The 17,243-nt window shown below is 37.2% G+C and overlaps 1 long non-coding RNA gene across 2 annotated transcripts; it reads right to left on the bottom strand.

Annotated features, from left to right (window-relative positions):
- Positions 1–16,415: 16,415 nt before the first annotated feature.
- LOC116182110 lies at positions 16,416–17,182 on the bottom strand. 2 transcript variants are annotated; one of them, XR_004147430.1, is made up of 3 exons: positions 17,046–17,182; positions 16,883–16,960; positions 16,416–16,828 (listed from the first exon to the last, which is right to left on the bottom strand). It is a non-coding gene; the product is annotated as an uncharacterized LOC116182110 (long non-coding RNA). The 2 variants fall into 2 exon arrangements; XR_004147429.1 differs by having other exon boundaries at positions 16,887–16,960.
- Between the last annotated feature and the right edge of the window lie 61 nt (positions 17,183–17,243).

Genomic DNA, 17,243 nt, shown 5'->3' with positions numbered 1-17,243 from the left:
CATGATAAATCAATTCAGTACAAAAACACATCAAAATACCTGTACGATCAATAGAGATAACACAACTCGTCAAATAAACAAATTGCATGTACATATGAAACATGTAAATGGTGTGGCTCTACTCCATCCTTCAGTTAACATAATTTAATTTAACACGAAAAGTACATGTGAGAATGCCATTGGTCAATAGCAAGTATTCAGGTGAAAATCGATTATCGCTCAAACAGAACATATTTTAAATAGAGGAAATGTAAATGAGAGGGCCCCCACTCGTATTGCTAAGATGTTAAGAACTACAATCCGCACGAGACGAGTAGGCAACATATACAGCGAAAGATCTAACTGCATTAGGTACCTACTCCACGGAGACAGAATTACCCACTCGCACACACAAACATCGAAACATCAAATACAAGAGCCCCCCTTCGTATAGCTAACGCACAAGAACTGTAGCGCGCCACGAAACAGAAAGTAACAGATACAGCGAATAATCAAACTGTATTAGGTACTTCCCTCACGGTATAGTTACGGGTCAATCGAACAGAGCAACATCACACCGATAATCAACTCCTCATGAATAACAGAAGTAAATACTTAATTAAACAAAATAATGGCATAATCATCTAACGGTACTCAAAACAAAGGCATGGAGTACGCCATCATTCAGATATCGTAGTTTATGCAAAATCAGCAAAATGTAAATATCAAATTGTGGCAAGAAATTCAATGATTAAACAGCTAGTACAAGAAAGAATAAAATGGTTACTACCTGTAAATACACCTTCAAAACACCATCACCAAAAATAATCAAGAATAATAAAAAAAAAACGGGAAAGCGTGTGTCTTCCGTCAACCTCGTCGCCATCTTCTCTCCATTCTCCCCTAGCTTCGTTACGAAAAATCCCCTAGTATTCGGCATCTGCGCAAAACGGTCTTTGGTTATATACAGAGCATATTATATTTTTGTTTCAGCTGTAAACGTGTGTTGCCTAACCATCAGGGTGGATTATCACAATGTATCTTTTCCAATGAAATTCTACGAATTTGTATGAATTAATTACAACGAAATTATGTAGGTATCCATGTTTATAAGTATATGCGAAAGAATATACATTTAATTTCAATCTTTATCTTTTTGTTTACATTTACTCAGAAATGGCAGACGCAGTCGCGTTTAGTCGCTTATTATAAGAGATACTTGAAAAATTGTTGTGTGTACCGATACAAGAAAACAATATTATCATGAACCATCACCGACAAAATGGGAAAGGGAACGAGATAGTAGAAACAGCAGTCCACTGCAAGGGTATACGACGCGCCAGATGATTCTTATAAAGCGGCGCATGTGATCAGTAAACTGAATATACAGTGCGAGTATAAAGTCTGGAACTATCACAATAAATCTTTTAGTAAATATGTTTGAAAAAATGTTTATCCTAAATGAATAAAATGAACCATATTGTACTGTAGTTGTCACGTCAGGATCGTCTTTTGTGTTTCAGATATGACGTAAGCGATAATTTTTTTAAATGAGAACTCTATTTTTTATGTTGAATTCATGCATGAAATTCTAAGACCAAATATACGCTAAAAAAGTATGATACTGTATTTTGAAATATTTGAGATAATTGCTTTTAAATTCCCTCTTTTTCAATCAAATATCGGACCAATATGTACTTAATTACGTAAAAATTGCACAACAAATACAGATAAACAAGCTGAGAACTATCATCATTTTAACGACAATTGTTACATGGCTACTTGATTTTTTAAAATTTAAACCTGGAACTCTTGATTGTTATTACGCTTTTGGCTTTAAAACTTCAAAAGCAATTATCTCGAATATTTCAGAATACAGTATCATACTTTTTTTTAGCGTATTTGGTCTTAGAATTTCAAGATCTTTCCAAATTATACATAAAAAATGTGGTCCCCATTTAAAAAAATTTTCGCTTACGTCAACAATTACAATAAATAAATATGTCTCATTTAACTAAAAGATTTATTGTGATTGGTCCAGACTACACTCGCATTGTATACACAAAAACGTGGTTTTATGGATTACTCAGTTTATAGACATTCATTATCATTTTCCACACATTGATCAGTACTTCCCAAGAGGCCAAAGCTATGTGCGTTACGTTTTTCTTTACTAGAGGCATCTATGGTTAAAATTTCAAAGAAATATCTTCATAGATAAGGAAGTTGACACACTAAGCATAGACTGCGCATGCACACATCTAATGTTTACAATATGAGATGTGTTTGCCTTTAACAGAAGCATCTGTGATTAAAATTACAAAAAGATATTTCGATAAATAAGAGAGTTGATATTGCACATCCTGGACATGCGCACATTAATCTAATGTAATACCTTTGTTTTTACTTTGGTTAATATTTCAAACAGATATACATAAATAAGAAAGTTGACATTGCGCAATCTGCGCATGCCCACATCTGATTTTTACTATATGCGATATGTTTGGCTACACTAGAAGTATCTGTGGTCAAAATTTCAACAGAATATATTAATAAATGAGAAAGTTGATATTGCGCATGCGTACATTAATCGTCAAGATTTTTCATGGCTCAGGGGCCAGTGCTATAAGCTACCGAATTAAAAAAAACGAAGTAAATATATTGAAAACTATAGGAGTAGTCAGGGCGTTAAATTTGCGAAATTATTTTAATAATATCATTTTCCAATTCATGTTAGTTATCAAGATATTTAGTTCGTTTGTTTTGCATTCGGTAGCTTCTGGTTCTGGCGCCTCAACCAAGAAAAATCTAAACGTGAGCATGCGCAGATTACGCAATGTTATCTTTCTTAATTATGGAAATATTTTTTTGAAAAATTAACCACAGCGATGCTTCTAGTAAAGACAAGCATATCGCATATTGTAAAAATCAGAACTGCGCAATGTCAACATTCTTATTCATTTTGAAATTTTAACCACAGATACTTTCAGTAAAGATAAGCATATCGCATATTGTAACAATCAGATGCAAACTGCGCCATATCAACGTTCACCTTTCGGGAAGTACTTGCCAATTCGTGGAAAACGGATCTGCATTCAGGTCACTCTCTCTTGACGTGTTAACAAAACAACTCATAAAATGATAAATTGCGTGTACATAAAAAACAAGATCAAAAAGGCATTTTTCTACTCGAGCATAGCCTCCCATTAAATTAACACGAGTAACAAAGTACAGGAGAAAGCAAGCAGTCAGTATTCATGTTAAAGTCTATTATCGCACAAACAAAATTTACGTCCGAAACCAAAGAAATGTTAATTAGAGGACCCTTCTTCTCTTCTTGCTTACGTACCATCCGGCAGTATACAGCGAAGAATCGGAACTGTCTGTGGTGTTCCCTTCACGGAATAAATTGCTAATGGACAGATACAGACCGTTATCACACTGATAAGACCCTTTCACATTGTCTACCTATTACTGAAAACAATTCGAAACCGTTCGCGAGTTATCATGTAGGCACACAAGTAGACGGACGGACGGACAGAAAGTCCGTTAATGATATAAAAGCATACCCATCTGTACAGTATAGCCAAGTAACATGATTCAGGGAACGGTACTCAAAACAAAAGCATGAAGCGCGCCTTGTTTCATTAACAAATATCAGCATAATGTTAATAACAACAAATTGTAACACGAAAGATTAATGGTGAATACGAGAAACAATAAAAGATGTAATTGCACTTTTTAAAACAGAACAAACAAAATAAACATTGGGACAAATCGACCCTGCTCGCTTTCCCGCCATCGGAACTCCCGACCCACGTTAACTTTCTGCCAACCTTTGTCGCAAAAATTCCCTGTTTGGTTACTGTATATACAGGGCGTTTCATATGTTTTCCCATACTGTGATTCTTTCAAATGTGAGATGTGTTGCCTAACGTAGGAGTATCTCCCCACAGATTCTAGGCTGGAAATTTTAATTTTCTGTATTTAGGAAGTGTGTTCGTATCGGCTCTTTTTGTAGTTGATTCGCAGCAATAAAATATTGCTTTTTTTACATTTGTGTTGATCTTATGGGTCCTCAATCCAGCACTGCAGTTTTGACTTAACCTACCACAACTTTCATGGCAAAATGATAGTCGTTTCGTATGAGGCTCCGTTTGTGGCATAATTAAAACCGGAAATAATGTAGACAAATTAACAAATAGAGAAATTAACAAATGTATAAACTTTTACTCAGAAGAATATATATTTTCCTAAATAATATATAAGTATATCACATCAAAAGTGAATATTTTGTAATATGAAAACTATATATTTTTGACCAAACTTTATATATTTTTTCGTTCACTGCGGTAAAAAAAATATATAAAATATGATTCCATCGGGTCACAGTAGAGGACGCCACAGTCGTTAGTTTTCGCGCTATCTCCAAATTTTGGTAACAGTCTACGTTGATACTATGGTGGTTCTTTTGTGTGTTGAGACGTGAGACACCATCGGGAAGGGAATTGAATAAAATTAACAGTTTTGTGTAGGTATAAGAAAAAAATGAGAAAAATTAAATTCATTACATACGACGATTGTTTTCGCGGAAACCTGTGTCTATATATGTGAGAGAGATAGCCAACAGTTTCTACTGTACTGTACTACCGATAATGCGCACTGAGTTGATATTCCCATTTCACTGGCGCATTTCGTGCCATTTCCTTAGGACATACAGGGGTTTACGTTGTTGTAGTTCACACCAGGCGCATTTGAAATGTATACTGGTCTTGTGTATTATCAAATGTGTTTTAAAATGGGACTTTTACTTGGTGACAAAATCGCATTGGTCAAATTTTAAATCCTTGGTAGAGTCCATGTCTTGACATACGTTGGATGTTAAGATGTGCTTTAAGGATGAATTTATGTTTGGTGACGAAAGCTCACTGGGCACACTTGGTGAACTTGTATGTTAATCAATGTTTTATAATTAGATTTTTCATTCGTTGCATAGTCACACTGGGCACATTTTAAATTCTTGGTAGTCTCTTGCGTTAAGATGAAACTGCGCATGTGCGGTGTTCAACGAGCGCTTACACAGAGCATGGACTAATTACACTAAAGACTTTCACTGTAAATGCGCCGTTTTACCGCTCTAAATATGATTCAGCGATGGGAGTAGAGATGGCGCGGCTTGTATTTTAAGAAAATGATAATTTTATGCTACATGATTGATTACAGGTTACATTTGTTTCAAGACTAAAGAAGTGTTGGTATGCAAATGTACTACCTAACTGAAAAACGTTTGCATAATTTTATTCATATTGTGCTTGACGTATCAGGTATCCATGCCCATTTTAAAACTTGATAACGGCACCTCTTTCGCGTCTCTTATTTATGTGCGATAAAGAAATAGATGATTAATTTAAAGTAACAATTCAGTAACTTAGCAATTTTATAAAACCTGTTCTAAAGTTTATCATTGTAGTTTAGTAGTTAGGTAACAATGCTTCAAAATAAACAAATAAAATTAAAACTATACAATAATAGACTGTATCTAAGTACAAATTCAACTGCCTACTTGAAGAGAAGATGAATTCGCGTGAGATGTTAAATAAAATGACAACTCGATATAATATGACGTGCGAGAAACATGGATTAAAAAACCCCTGAAAAAACCTAATTAATCCGTGCGAGAAATGATCTGATCAATTCCCTGAATTGATTTAGTGAAACGAGAAAAAACTATCAAACACGTGATTTTTAATATCAGAGTTTAAACTGCAAAATCATCTTTTCATTCTTTTCTGCATTCAAGATAAAAAAATTCCTTTACTAATCACAACAGACAACACAATAGTAGTCAGTCAAGAAGCCACGTTACCCGTATCTATACTGCCTCCTGAGAACGATCCTTTTCCTCGCTAAGACGTTTGAAAGACTATTTGCGCAATTCTACTGGTCAAGAGCGACTAACAGGACTTGCTCTGTTAAGCATTCACAGAAATATTAAAATTGATACCGAGGATGTGGTAAATCGTTTTGCGAGGGAAAAGCAAAGAAATATTCAATTGTTACTATGATTACTATTTGTAAAATTTTAAATTGTTTGTTTTTTCTATAACCTGATATTTTCATATAATACACATACACCTATTAAAAAATGACAGTTTTTTTAAATCCCTAATTTATTATCAAAATCAAATTCCATGGTTTAACCTCGGGTTTAACCCCCCCCCCCCAAATTTTTGTCCAGATACGGCCCTGTGGGTATGCACGGAATCTTTGGACCAAGTCCTTTCAAATGAGCCCTATATCGCCAAAATAGATGCAGTGGTTTAGGAGTACGTGAGACGGACAGACGTACGGACGTCAAAGTGCAGCCAATAGCGATTTTTCACTTTGAGGAAAATACGCTAAAAATTACGAAATTATGACGAATTGTAATTGTACTTAATTTTAATCTTTTAATATTAATACACTCCAAAACTGACCTGACTTAACAACCCATTTCCTGGAAATCATCTCATCCTTTGGAAAACGGTGGTGTCTCAAATTCGGATCGTCTCTTTTCGTTTTGCCACAATTAAAAAAAGAACATTTGTTGCCTCGCACCGCACGATTCATATTTCTAGATAACATACACACTTTTTAATTGGATGACCTTTGTCAAAGAGAGTAGGTACTCTTTGCCTTTGTAGTGCAAAACACAAAGTAGTGCAGCAACTTACGAAGACATATAAGCGACTGTGGCATGGACTAAGGATTAATATAACATACATAATGGCATTATTTATAAATGAATAACAAAAATAGTAGGTACATATTAATCAAATGATCTATATAACAAAATGCGGAAATGAAACATGCATGTAAACAGTTTATAATTCGTCCAGCATCATTTTATCCTAATGCCGATAAGGTTTCTTGTGTTCTAGTCTAGTTCTAGTCTAGACTAAAATTTGAAATAAATAATTGGAATCTGGTAGAAATCAGTGGGTAACCAGAAAGCGATCTTGTTTGTGATTGTACAAGTTTGGGTGACCACTTAGAAACGACAAACGGGCGGTTATGTTTTGTTCATAGTTATCGAAAGTGTTTTTCAATTTTCAATGCACTAATTTATATTAAATGCAAACCCTAACAATATGTGCATAGACTAAAGTCCATGATATGTGTATAGCTGATGTTTTTCGTTAGAATTATACATGTCGTTTTCGGTAGATTCCGATTTTTATCCGGCGCGCGTTTTGTCTTTCTTTACAGTGTTCTTTAGCTTTAACTGACATAAAACACTAGCGTCGTTGTTGTTATACAGTGGCTGCGTCCCAAAGCTCAGATAGTTTGCGTCCTTTTTAAGAGCGGTAAGAAATTAACATTGCAGTAAAAGTCTTGGGTTTTTTTAGTCTATGCACAGAGTATTTACTTTCAGGGAAGCATGGGTCTTTTAGGTGTCTCTTCCCTTCAAAATGTTGAAATATTAACTTAGTTCAGTCACGAATCAATGTGTGCCACAATGTGGCTAGGGTTCCCGGCTTGGGCCCGGGCGGTCGGGGTTCGGTTTTTTGGTAAGAAAAAAATTTTTTTTACAAAAATGCGTTCCAAATTCAGCGGAGTTGGATATTAGGTTATTTGTAGGTTGTATAGAGCTCAAGTACTTGCCTTCTAACTTTCACATGGTAATTTCTAATAGTGAAATTTCATTTTTTGGCACAGCTTTGATGTGTTCTGTCTTTCTGAAATATGCGACGGTCTAATTCGGAGTCTTTGAGCTAGATATACGTATAGAGTTGGCAAGTCCATTATAAGCGTTGTTCTTTAATGCTGAGAAGTTTTTCATGAAGTTCCTCTCTTCACCCAACTCCACTCTCAAAACGGAAAGGGTCGCTTTTCTCAAGTTCTCGTTTCTAAATGTCTATTCCCTGGGCCGTAAAGCCGTTTTTCTCCCTGATTAAAATACATATTTTACAAATTTATGGGCATCGCCGCTGTTTGTGCCCTTTTTATGGGAATATTACATTTTCAGACAAAAACACGGGAACCTACGTGTTAATTCACCCTTAAAAAAATAGGTTAGCGATGCTTGTAATTTTAGGTTGAAGTGGCCATAAAATTAAGCGATCTAAACTTTATAGCATATTGCTGCATAATATTAAGATCCATCTCTGTAATTTACAATCCAATGGTTTCATATTACTAGTTTATGGGGAAAATTACAGCAAAGATCGTAGGTATTTGGTCAGCGGAAAAGGTCAAGCGTGTTGATCTTTTTAAACTGCAGGGCAATTGAAACGGCGCTCTCATAAAAATTGAAAATGCAATTAAAGATAGTGAAGGAGCGAAAACTTTTCGCCCAGAGCAACAAAAATTTCATCAGATTGGCCAGATTTACCCAATTAAATGATTTATTACTTTTACAAAACAGAGGATATGAAATCGATTTTATGGAAACCCTAGGAAAATGAACGCCGATTGCTCGTACACAACACCGAGAGGGTGTTACTGAAATGAGCATCGTTATGTAAGGAGAAAAACTTGATTAGCCTAGCTTATCTTACAAAGCAATTACCTACCTACTCTTATTACATTCCAATTGAATGCCACCTTACGCCTTTACTGCTAGTGGGTTGTTTTGCTCCCCGCTCTAATTTGTACTTATTGCCACCAAAAATTACAAGGAATTTCTTTTCCATTTTGTACGTCAGCTACAGATGGTTGTAAGGTTTACTCAGTTAAACTTGAAGTGGTTTTTATTTGCTCCAGTGCTAAAGTGAATCCAACGTAATGGTATTGCATTAAATGACACACTTGAGAAATAATAAACATAAGAAGTGGAGCAAGCGCAAGTATTTGCTGAGTGTTGTCACGATGCAATGCAGGGCTTTCATTTCAACACGATCCACCGATTCCAATTTGAAATTTTTAGAAAAAATCAAAAATTTAGACGGCAATGGAAGACCTACCTAAGTTTTAGCATTCACCCTCGCACTCCCAGTTACCCCATCTGTATAATTATAATATGGACCTCCCCCCATCGAGCCTTACAATTTTCCTTACCAGAATACCCACAAAATCAGATTTGGCTGACGTACTTATGAATTAATTAAAAAAAAGTTCACAGATTTCGCAATCCATAAAATAAATAAATAAATAAAAATAAAGATGCCGGCTCGTGTGGCGTAGTTCAGTTAAAGCTGGACTGTGGTGCTAAGGGTCCCTGGTTCGAATCCGGGTTCGGGCATGGATTTTTGTAAATTTATAGTAGGTTGGGTTGGTAGAGCAGCATTGGCTGAAACCCAGCCCACTCAAAAATAAAGGCAAAATAAAATAAAATAAAAATAAAACATTGGGAATGACAACCGTATAACGCCATATGCAAAACATAAATAACCCCGGGATCACTTGTTCCACTCACTCGCAAGCTCGCTCGTGTTGCAAACGTAAACTTTCGGAATAATAAGCGGCGTAACATGCTTGTAGAAGGGGAGCCCGGCATTGTTTTCTAGTGAATTTGATTCGCTAATTTTACCAAACTGATAAAGAAGCAGCATCGGAAAGTTGAAAGAAGGGAAGATCAGGTAAATAGGCGTAGCAGACGAAAAACACGGCTTTTTGGAGAGCATTTTGGTCCAAGACAGTCAATCTTGGTGGTTGTAAAGTTCTTGTAGAAGAAAGTCTAGATGTTGTTCTAAGAGATTTTAAAGTGGAATTTCCGAAGTATCATCAGTAGGTACGTGTTTGTGTTTTGTGCGCCTGTTAAACAAAATCGGAGTTATAATCGGACATTAGTATTAAAGATAATTACCATTATTTTATTTTAAATGTAATTTGTTTCAATCGATCGCATGGGCGTGGTACTGTCTAATAGGCCCTGAGTGCATTTCTTTCTTACAGCTTTATTGATTGATTTTTGTCGAATGAATTTGTATCTTGGGTAAATGATCACCTGTGTGTTTAATCAAGCCCATATTACGACCCAGGATGTAAGAATTCTCAGTTTTTCTATTCGTACGCAGGGTTATGTTAGGTGTTAATTAAATATTTGTGAAATAATTCTTTGGAATTGTGGAGATGTAGTTAAGGTCGCTAAGTTACTCGTATTAACAAAATTTAAATCATCGAGATTTTCGAGGTGCTTTGGGAGATTTAAAAAAAATTGTGGCGGAGTTTTAGTTTTTTTAGTTAGGTGGCCAGGCCAGGTGTTTATATGGGTGGTGAGTGATCCAACAATTTAAGATAATAAAGATGATGCAAAAATAGAATGGTAATTATTACAGTAAGTACTTTCTATTGTTGTTTAAGTTCACCGCGGATTATAGGGGCGACGTAAAGGTTGTAAGAGGAGACTCTAAAGTGCATTTTACATTCATAAACCAGTAAGTACTTCTCAAAAGGCCATAGGTATGTGAGCTATGTTTTTATTTACTAGCAGCATCTATGGTAAAAATTTCGTAGAAATGCCTCTATAAATAAAAAATTTGGCATTACATAATCTGCGCATGCGCACATCTGATTTTTACTATAACTCTCGCCAGGAAAAATTGCCGGTCACAGCACATCTTGTGTCAATTTACAATCTATGTTTTTTTAAGATGCGAGCGACTTCCGGAATAGGATCGTGTCAATGTTGAACGAAAAGACTTTTCGTTGAACATTGGCACGCTCCCATCCTGGAAGTCGCTTACATCTTTAAGGTCGATTCTCACTTTCGTGCAAGGCACGTACTCGGCACAGGCAAGGCATCGACTCGGCAAAATATCTATATTATTGAATCTTATGAATTTTTGGGGTGTAATTCACACTATGCGAGCAACGACTCGGCAAGCTACGGCCTTTGCACGCGGTGTTCTTCTGAAACAATATTTGCCGGGCATGTACCGTGCACGTTCCGACAAGTGTGAATACAATCTGTGCAGGTCACCGACTTTAGTTCAGTTTTCATAGTACAAGAAAGGTTGAAGGGTCAGCAAATGAACACTTTTTCAGCGGAACAAGATGAGATGGTGATTGAATGTGTCCGAGAGAATGATTTCGGTCATAAAAGATACTTCTTATGCATTTTATATACACAAAAACGTATTTTTATTTTTCTGCAATATGTACTTTCTTGTTCTTCGTCATCTAATATTAGACCTATTTTAATTAACGTGGAAGTTTCGAACATTTCCACAGTTGAAACTCACGTAGAAACTGCTTACCTGCGGCAAGCGTGTCGCAGTGTGAATTGAACTCAAAAAACTTTGCCCGTGCCGAGTCTGTGCCGTACCGTTGCCGAGCCGGTTCTTTGCACGAAAGTGAGAATCGGCCTTTAGAAAAACACAGATTGTAGACCGGCATCAGGTCTTCTCTGACCGGCAATCTTTCCTGGCGAGAGGTTTATATGCGATCTTTGCAACAAAATATATTAATAAATAAGAAAGATGATAATGCGCAACCTGCGCATGCGCACATTAGTCATTATGTATACACTGTGGCCGAGATAAGGATGTCTATCATGGAGATACGACGATGGTCAAATTAGAAAAAGGATGCGCAATTAAAGAGTCATTATCATGCTTTAAATTTAAATAAATTCCGGTTACTTCCGACGATATGTCGGAAAAACCGAAATTTACCGTTTTCGTTTTTATTTTTTTCTGACAATACAAAAAAATGAAAATAACACTTTCTCATTGTCACGTTTTGAGATCTACCAGACAGCGCAGCGTTGAGAGATTTCAATACGTTTCGTTTCAGAGAAATCATCATCAACTCTTTTTATATCTTATACATACTGTGTTGGGTAGCATTTTTATTACGAATACAAAGACGTGCGGCACACAAAAAAAGTTGGAAACTGTTGGTTTTAACAGGATGGTGCACCCGCGCACACCGCTTTCCAGGAAATTTGTCATTATCGCACAATTAAGGGGTTGGCGTCTACAGGAAAAAAGAATTACGCCTTCAAACATTTTGGTGTCTCTAATACTTGGTACGAAATTAAAATCGATTCACAGCTTACATTCTATAAGAGGCAAATCTGTAATTACATTGGCAGCAAGTTTAGACCTAGTGCTAGAAGTAATTTGAGTACTAATGTACGGCTTCATGACACCAATTAATGGCAATAATTATAATGCAGATCCGCGATCGAATTAGTGGTTAAAAGATGTAATCCAAGGACTTAACAATGCAATTTCCTGTATAGTTACCGGACAAATTAGCGTGCAGGAAACGAGTCATTATTAATGAGGAATTAAATTGAATAGTCTACGCGATGTAGGTATTTAGATATTAATGAATAAAAGCGAGTCGATTTGGGTTAATCAGAAGTGTTTCGAAGTCATCGAAAAGGCTTGTTTAGAAGCTAAATCGACGTGCTTTGACTTATATATTCGGGGTGTTTACTGTTTAAGTGCTTGGCACTTAACATAATAGTTGAGACTCCTGTACCAAAAAGGCATCCTGCTATTCTCCTGACTTGGCTGACCAAGGTTGGAACAGGAATACTCATAATGGCTGCGACCTTTCTTCAATCGACTTGGAGACCTTTACGGTCTACTACGTAACCCAAATACTTTAATTCTTCTTTCACGACCGACATTTGTCTCGATTTAAAGTAATACTCGCGCACTGTAAATGTTAATGACTAATTTTAGGAATGCTATATGTTTCTCAAACGTGCTTGTTGCGATGATACTATCATCTAGCTAGATAAACAAATGCATAAGGATGTAATTCATAGTCTAGCACTAGGACAATAAATCGATGGCATGTCGCCGGAGCGTTATGCAAACCAAATGACAACCTTAAAAAATGGAAACATATTTGGAACAATGAATGCTGAATCACACGCCACGGAATCTGTCGATACACAGATTTAATATCTAAAGATGATAGAAATTTGGCGTCCCAAAATTTGTCTAATAGCCAGTCACATAGGGAAGTGGATAGGCATCACGCTCAGTTACTCGGATATTCCAAAACAAAACAAGTTCCCGCTTAAATTTGAAAAGTGGCACGTGGTAAAACATCTAAGGCAGGACCCCCTTACGTTAGTTGTAGACAACGCTTTGACCTGAAGCACAGTCGAGAAGGAACGTAAAATAAAACACTGAAATTATGAAATAATGATCGCAATTATTAAGATTGTGAACGCTCGGAAATTTAAGTCGAAATAAATTACATTGCAAACCTAACTTTGAAAATGGCAGTTCACTGAATAAAAATAGAAATAGGCTGGGAAAAAAAAGAATTTACCAATAAAAAAAACAGCCGTCAAATTAATATCAAATTTTGTTGTAAAATTAATTGTTTGTAATGATGTGAATGCGTAACATAAAATTATAACATCACAAAAAGTAGCAGCTAAACTTCAAGAGGTATCGTATAGGTTAAAAACAAGTTTTGGGATTTATGGGTCAGGTAAGCAGGTATCAAAATTCTAAGAAAGGGTGAAATACACAGGATGTGACTCATCTTTGGTGCAATAAACTCCTTTTGTTAAAAGCAGGATGGGAAATTACATGGCCTTGTAGGAAAATTTAACTGAAAACAAGATATGTGGAATTTATTGAGTCGCCACTCATTTATCGCACATAGATTCTAAGCTGAAGAGCTTTGATTAGCGTAATCCCGCTCCTGCAAGAAAGGTAACCCGCCCCTGGTTTCGGGGTTTCGAGCCTACAGTTGATAGTCGAAGACAATCACGGAATTAGGTGTCGTACTTCAAACGGTTACAGTATTTACCACCCCCGTGAGTGCGTCATTCACGGCAAAAAATGTTAGCAACAAGCAACAAGTCAGTACATACAACAAACGATTCGGTAATTTCAACATATTAAAATAAAACGATCAAAACTTATATGAATGTAACTTCAGGGACAAGACCAAGTAATCAACATCAATAAACATAAATTAAGCAAACATTACAACAAAAACGTAAACAACTACAAACAATAGCATAAAGGTATCACATATGTGAATATGCATTTGGTTAAACCAAGTAAATTTCAAAAACAAAGATTCAAACACACACAAAATATAAAATGCGGCATTCAAAACACAAATACGATATAAAGAAATGCAAAAATTACTACCTGCATTAAATAACACAAAATAACAACAAACATTTATGGAACGACGCGTTCACGACCGCCATTCAAGACAAGATGCCCAACTTAACGCCCGTTCGTGCTTTTAGATGGCGCAGGCAGCTTTTTCCCCACCTAGAAATTGCATGGTTGCCAACTCTCAAAAATGTATGTATCGTCGTAAGTTGTATATACAGGGTGGAACCTCTCTCTCGAGCTTTAAAATAAAATAATGGCGGAATAATAATTGGAGTTTAATTTAAAATAAATAACTAAACATACAAATTATATGCATTAAACACAGCAGCGGCAGTCGGCGGCGACCTGACTTGTCGGCAGAAACGGACGGACGGACTCCAAAAAATCTCGCGCCTGGTCGAGGTCAGCGCTCTTGCGGATCGGTTATGGAAGCCGCGGGTGAACGCAACCTGAAAAACGGCAGCCAGGAATCGGACGGGTCCAGAAAATGGCTGCGGTCACTTCGGCAAAACTAACACAAAATTACCTAGCGGGAACGGAAGCAACAAAACACAAATCGGCGGAAGCGGTGGAAAAGCAATTGCGAGAAAGCGAGCAATATCCCCCCCCCCCCCCCCCCCCAAAACTCATGTAAAGGATAGTAAAGCTCACCTTGCAGTTATCGGAGCGGTAGCCAAAAGTTGTTAGCTAAAAGCCAATTCCAATGAATGAATGGCAGTGATAAAGATTAATACGGTACTTACAAATATAATAGGCAAAAATGCAAACGCGAAAAGATTTACTTACTATTCGGGTAAACGCCAAAAGCGAAAAGAAAAGAAGAAAAGAAATACGTTACGGTTGCAAAAGAAAAGTTACGGTAAAGCTCAAAATTTCGTTACTTACAAAACAGTAGTAATATATGGCCGATTCTAAATCTCACTAGATGAAAATCCCTAGAAAAGTCACTAGAATTGAGTGGTTCTGAACTGTGGTAGCGAGGTTTGCGCTTGTGCTAACGTCAAGGTCAAGGGGTTGAGGTTTGTGCTCAAGATAAAGTATCAGAGGTTTGCGTCCGAGCTAAAGTAAGTCGGTTTGTGCCTGACGGTTCTTGTCGATGGTAGTGTACGGCCGATTCTAAATCTCACTAGATGAAAATCCCCTAGAAAAGTCACTAGAATTGAGTGGTTCTGAACTGTGGTAGCGAGGTTTGCGCCTGTGCTAATGTCAGGGGGGTCGAGGTTTGCGCTCAAGATAAAGTATCGGAGGTTTGCGCCTGTGCTAAAGTTAAGGTCAAGGGGGTCGAGGTTTGCGCTCGAGATAAAGTATCGGAGGTTTGCGTCCGAGCTAAAGTAATTTGGTTTGCGCCTGAGTCGAGAGTAATATATGACCGATTCTAAATCTCACTAGATGAAAATCCCTAGAAAAGTCACTAGAATTGAGTGGTTCTGAACTGTGGTAGCGAGGTTTGCGCCTGTGCTAACGTCAAGGGGGTCGAGGTTTGCGCTCCAGATAAAGTATCGGAGGTTTGCGTCCGAGCTAAAGTAATTTGGTTTGCGCCTGAGTCGAGGGGTATTGTCGATGGCAGTGTACGGGTGATTCTAAATCACACTAAAATCCCCCTAGAAAAGTCACTAGGATTGAGTGGTTCTGAACTGCGCTAGCGAGGTTTGCACCTGTGCTAACGTCAATGTCAAGGAGTCGAGGTTTGTGCTCGATATAAAGTATCGGAGGTTTGCGTCCGAGCTATTTGGGCTGGAGGTTTGTTGTCAGGTGACGGTGAAGTTTCAAGGTCGTTTAAGGCAATTTGATCGTGGTGGTTTACTTCCGGGGTAGGATAATTTGATCGGGGCCTTCAAGTAACTAGGTTTGTATATGTGCTGCGTGGGTTCGAATGTGTTGCTTGTACGGTTCTGGACTGGGGTTTGTAAAACTAGTAAAGCTACTCTCAATAATGTAGGACTGAAATCACACTAAGTTGCTTTCGGGGTTTGCGTCCGGGCTAACAATTCTATCTCCTGTCAATCACCGTGCAGAAATCTATTACTGTAGATTTCAAGGCCACACTTTGGAAATATAAGGTGAGCTGCAGGGCGTTTTTTCATTCAGTCCGATAGTGCTTTCCAAACAGTTAAAAAATGGATCTTAATGCGCTCAACAATGAAACATTCTGTAAAGCATTTAAGAACGTTAAGGATATGGAAGTGGAGGAAAAGTTTAAAATTCTGAATATCGATATCATAAACACAAAGTATGGTGACCGAATAGTACTGGAAACAGAAAATTATAAATGCGTACTACCACTGCGGTTCTACGAGTATTTCAAAGTAGGTAATCGGCTGAGCGAGTTCCAAGAATCCTTGAAGACAAACGAGGTGTTCATTACAAGTGCAGGACCGTCAGGAAAGACCACAAACTTAAAATTTATGTAAACATTAGCTATTTTTGAAAAAAGATTATGTAAATAGTGTTGTAAATAAAACCATTAGACTACAAATAATCGTGTTTCATTAAGAAAAGAAAAAATGCCATCTCTGGTCATCCTTTGAATTCCATCCCGCCTCTTGTGTTGAAATATGTAGTTTGCGCTGCAATCCCCTCGAAGGTGTAGGTTGCGAATATCCCTTGGATCGTTAAATGGGCTCCAACCACAACGTACCTTTGGTGCGGAAAAACGACGAAGGGCATCGAGAGAGATTCAAGTTGTTTTGCGTCCCTGTAAGCAATAATTCGCCCGTTACGATAAAGTTTCAACCATGGGCTCCACCTGAGCTGTTGGTAGTGGAGGCAGTGTAGGTGATCTCATCGTTTCCAGCAATTTGAGGGATTATTTTCAACTTTAAAAAAGAAAATTGGAGAATGAAAAAAAATCGTTTATTGAAGGTACTAACCCACCAGGCAAACAGAAAATCTGTAGCAAATCCTCCTTCTAACCGCGCTACGGATGTGTGTCCACTAAATTTTCTGTTCTGTAAAAACAAGAAAACAATTACTTTTAACGTAGTATCTACATGCCCCAACTCAAAAGGTATCAGAGTAATGTTGTATACTTACACAATCGTGGGGCGAATTGATTGTGATGACACGGGCATCTATTTCAATGGAATCCCATTTTGATACGAATTTACCTAAGAGACACCGCGTTGTTTACCACAGCGTTTATTTCTGGAGCCAACGCCAACGTGTCGTTGATAGCCGTTGTTGATCGACAGGTGGCTTTAGAAATGTTTGTTGCGAAATTTTCGCGCCCGA

Source organism: Photinus pyralis, unplaced genomic scaffold, assembly GCF_008802855.1.
Source record: "Photinus pyralis isolate 1611_PpyrPB1 unplaced genomic scaffold, Ppyr1.3 Ppyr1.4_unclustered_Scaffold3577, whole genome shotgun sequence".
NCBI lineage: Eukaryota > Metazoa > Arthropoda > Insecta > Coleoptera > Lampyridae > Photinus > Photinus pyralis.
This window is presented reverse-complemented; position numbering and strand designations above follow the sequence as displayed.